The 4,447-nt window shown below is 38.5% G+C and overlaps 1 non-coding gene across 1 annotated transcript; it reads right to left on the reverse strand.

Moving 5' to 3' along the window:
- Window positions 1–2,218: 2,218 nt before the first annotated feature.
- LOC130977827 (small nucleolar RNA R71) lies at window positions 2,219–2,326 on the reverse strand. The gene has a single exon (XR_009085502.1). It is a non-coding gene; the product is annotated as a small nucleolar RNA R71 (small nucleolar RNA).
- Window positions 2,327–4,447: the final 2,121 nt, after the last annotated feature.

A 4,447-nucleotide genomic window follows, 5' to 3' on the forward strand; every position in this document is an offset into this window, starting at 1 on the left:
TTTGAGTCTGCCTGACTGAGATTTACAAGGTGACCATAGCTTGCTTCATACCACCAATCTCCGTGGGATCGACCCTTACTCACGTAAGGTATTACTTGGACGACCCAGTGCACTTGCTGGTTAGTTGTGCGAAGTTGTAGTGATCACAATTTCGTGCACCAAGTTTTTGGCGCCGTTGCCGGGGATTGTTCTTGTGTATGGACAACTGACGGTTCATCTTGTTGCTTAGATTAGGTATTATTTTTTCTTCAGAGTTCTTAAGAATGAATTCTAGTGTTTCAAGGTGATGTTCTTATCATCACCAAAGCTGATTGATCATCATCAATTTAGCTCTTGAATGCAATGTCCTGCTGAAGCTTAGCCGGCCATGTCTAAATCCTTTAGACTAAAGCTTTAGACTAACATTGCATGATTCCTGGAATTCTCATTAAGAATTTTGATACCTTTATTTTCCTTTTCACTTAATTTTCGAAAAAAAAAAGCCAAAAAAAAAAATTACAAAATCATAAAATCCAAAAATATTTCTTGTTTGAGTCTAGAGTCTCATCTTAAGTTTGGTGTCAATTGCATGTTTCTGTTCTTCTTGCATTTTTCGAATTTATGCATGTGTCTTAATTAATCTTCAAGTTGTTCTTGATGATTTTCTTGTTTTGATCTTTGAATTCTATTGACTTGAGTGTTTTGTTGTTTCTCATATGCATTTTCATTTTGTTAGTGTCAGTAGTATACAAACTGTTAAGTTTGGTGTCTTGCATGCATTGTTATTTGATTCTTGTTGCATTTTGATTATTAAAAATCCAAAAATATTTTTAATTTGTGTCTTTTCAAGTCAATGATACAAAGAATTGAAGATTCAGAACATACTGCAGAGGAATTATACAGAAAAAGCTGAGCATTCAAAAATGCCCAGTGAAGAAGGCAGACTGGCGTTTAAACGCCAGCCAGGGTGCCTGGTTGGGCGTTTAACGCCCAAAAAGGTATAGGTTTGGGCGTTAAACGCCAGAATGTGCACCATTCTGGGCGTTTAACGCCAGGATGGCAAAGGGGGAAGATTTTTGTTTTCAAAATCAATTTTTTTCAAGTTTTCAAAGTTTTTCAAAATCAAATCTTTTTCAAATCATATCTTTTCAATCAAATGTTTTCAAAATCAATTTCTTTCCTTTTTCAAAGATACTTACTAACAATTAATGATTTGATTGAACATTTTTTTGCCTTTTCTGTTAAGGAAGGTTTTATGTTTGAATCATATCTTTTCTTGTTAGGCAAGTCATTAATTTTCAAAATCATATCTTTTCAAATTGTTTTCAAATCATATCTTTTAAAATTGTTTTCAAATCATATCTTCTCAATCACATCTTTTTAAAACCATAACTTTTCAATCAAATCTTTTTAATCACATCTTTTTCAAAATAGTTTTCAATCAAATCTTTTTAATTTCTAATTTCAAAATCTTTTTCAAAAATCACTTTACTTCTTTCCCACCTTTGTTTTCGAAAATCAATTAGTGTTTTTCAAAATGTTTTCAAAATCTTTTACTTAATTTTTCAAAAATTACTTCCCTTCTTCTCACATCCTTCTACTTTTGGACTAACACTATCTCTTAATGCAAAATTCGAACTCCATCTTCTTTGATAAGTTCGAATTTTCTACTTCTGTCTTCTACTTTTCTTTTCCTCTGACACCTCAAGGAATCTCTATACTGTGACATAGAGGATTCCATATTTTCTTGTTTTCTTCTCTTTCATATGAGCAGGAACAAAGACAAAGGCATTCTTGTTGAAGCTGACCGAATTCTTCAAAGAAGAAGAACACATGGCAGCCGAAAACAACAACAATGCAAACAATGCAAGGAAGGTGCTGGGTGACTTTACTGCACCTACTCCTGATTTTTATGGGAGAAGCATCTCTATCCCTGCCATTGGAGCAAACAACTTTGAGCTTAAGCCTCAATTAGTTTCTCTAATGCAACAGAATTGCAAGTTCCATGGACTTCCAATGGAAGATCCTCATCAGTTCTTAGCTGAATTCTTGCAAATCTGTGACACAGTCAAGACTAATGGGGTAGACCCTGAGGTCTATAGACTGATGCTATTCCCTTTTTGCTGTAAGAGACAGAGCTAGGACATGGTTGGACTCACAACCTAAAGAAAGCCTGGACTCATGGGAAAAGCTAGTCAATGCCTTCTTGGCAAAGTTCTTTCCACCTCAAAAATTGAGTAAGCTTAGAGTGGAAGTCCAAACCTTCAGACAGAAGGATGGAGAATCCCTCTATGAAGCTTGGGAAAGATACAAATAATTAATCAGAAGATGTCCCTCAGACATGCTTTCTGAATGGAGCATCATAGGTATTTTCTATGATGGTCTCTCTGAACTATCCAAGATGTCTTTGGATAGCTCTTCTGGAGGATCTCTTCATCTGAAGAAGACGCCTACTGAAGCTCAAGAACTGATTGAAATGGTTGCAAATAACCAATTCATGTACACTTCTGAAAGGAATCCTGTGAACAATGGGACTAGTCAGAAGAAAGGAGTTCTTGAGATTAACACTCTGAATGCCATACTGGCTCAGAACAAGATATTGACTCAACAAGTCAATTTAATTTCTCAAAGTCTGTCTGGAATGCAAAATGCACCAAACAGTACTAAGGAAGCTTCATCTGAGGAAGAAGCCTATGATCCTGAGAACCCTTCAATGGAAGAGGTGAATTACCTAGAACCCTATGAAAACACCTACAATTCTTCATGGAGAAATCACCCCAATTTCTCATGGAAGAATCAAGAGAGACCTCAACAAGGTTTCAATAACAATAATGGTGGAAGAAACAGGTTTAGCAATGGCAAGCCTTTTCCATCATCTTCTCAGCAACAGACAGAGAGTTCTAAGCAGAATACCTCTGACTTAGCAACCATGGTCTCTGATCTAATCAAAACCACTCAAAGTTTCATGACTGAAACAAGGTCCTCCATTAGAAAATTTGGAAGGACAAGTGAGTCAGCTGAGCAAGAAAATTACTGAACTCCCTCCTAGTACTCTCCCAAGCAATACAGAAGAAAATCCAAAAGGAGAGTGCAAGGCCATCAACATGGCCGAATATGGAGAGGAAAGAGAGGAGGTGGACGCCACTGAGGAAGACCTCAATGGGCGTGCACCAACCTCCTCTGAGTTCCCCAATGAGGAACCATGGGAATCTGAGGCTCAAAATGAGACCATAGAGATTCCATTGGACTTACTTCTGCCCTTCATGAGCTCTGATGAGTATTCTTCCTCTGAAGAGGATGAATATGTCACTGAAGAGCAAGTTGCTAAATATCTTGGAGCAATCATGAAGCTAAATGACAAGTTATTTGGAAATGAGACTTGGGAAGATGAACCTCCCTTGCTCACCAAAGAACTGGATGACTTGTCTAGGCAGAAACTGCCTCAAAAGAGGCAGGATCCTGGAAAGTGCATGGATGAATCCATCATCCTTGGCAGACCCTTCCTAGCCACAGCAAAGGCTGTGATTGATGTTGATGGAGGAGAGTTGATCATTCAAGTGAATGAAGAATCCTTGGTGTTTTAAGGCTCAAGGATATCCCTCTGTCACCATGGAGAAGAAGCATGAAGAGCTTCTCTCAAATCAGAGACAAACAGAGCCCCCACAGTCAAACTCTAAGTTTGGTGTTGGGAGGTTCCAACATTGCTCTGAATATCTGTGAGGCTCCATGAGAGCCCTCTGTCAAGCTACTGACATTAAAGAAGCGCTTGTTGGGAGGCAACCCAATGTTTTATAGTTAACTATTTTCTTTTGTTATTTTATCCTTTTTGTAGGTTGATGATCATAAGAAGTCACAAAATCCATTGAAAAAGCAAAAACAGAATGAAAAAAGGAAGAAAAATAGCACACCCTGGAGGAAGACCTCTGGCGTTTAAACGCCAGTCAGGCTAGCAGATGGGCGTTTAACGCCCAGTCTGGTGCCATTCTGGGCGTTTAACGCCAGAAAGGGGCACCAGACTGGCGTTAAACGCCAGTAAAGGGCACCAACCTGGCGTTAAACGCCAGAATGGGCACCAGCCCGGCGTTTAACGCCAGAAATGGCTCAAACGTGGATTTTTGATGCCATTTGGTGCAGGGATGACTTTCCTTGCACCTAAGGATCTGTGGACCCCACAGGATCCCTGATGAGCGGATAATTTTGTATGCTTTTTGCATTGTTTTTAGTATGTTTTTGATATCTTTTAGTTAGATTTTAGTACATTTTATTAGTTTTTATTTAAAATTCCTTTTCTGGACTTTACTAGAGTTTGTGTGTTTTTTCTGTGATTTCAGGTATTTTCTGGCTGAAATTGAGGGACTGAGCAAAAATCTGATTCAGAGACCAAAAAGGACTGCAGATGCTGTTGGATTCTGACCTCCCTGCACTCGAAGTGGATTTTCTGGAGCTACAGAAGCCCAATTGGCGCGCT

Source organism: Arachis stenosperma, chromosome 4 (assembly GCF_014773155.1).
Source record: "Arachis stenosperma cultivar V10309 chromosome 4, arast.V10309.gnm1.PFL2, whole genome shotgun sequence".
In the NCBI taxonomy this organism is placed as follows: domain Eukaryota; kingdom Viridiplantae; phylum Streptophyta; class Magnoliopsida; order Fabales; family Fabaceae; genus Arachis; species Arachis stenosperma.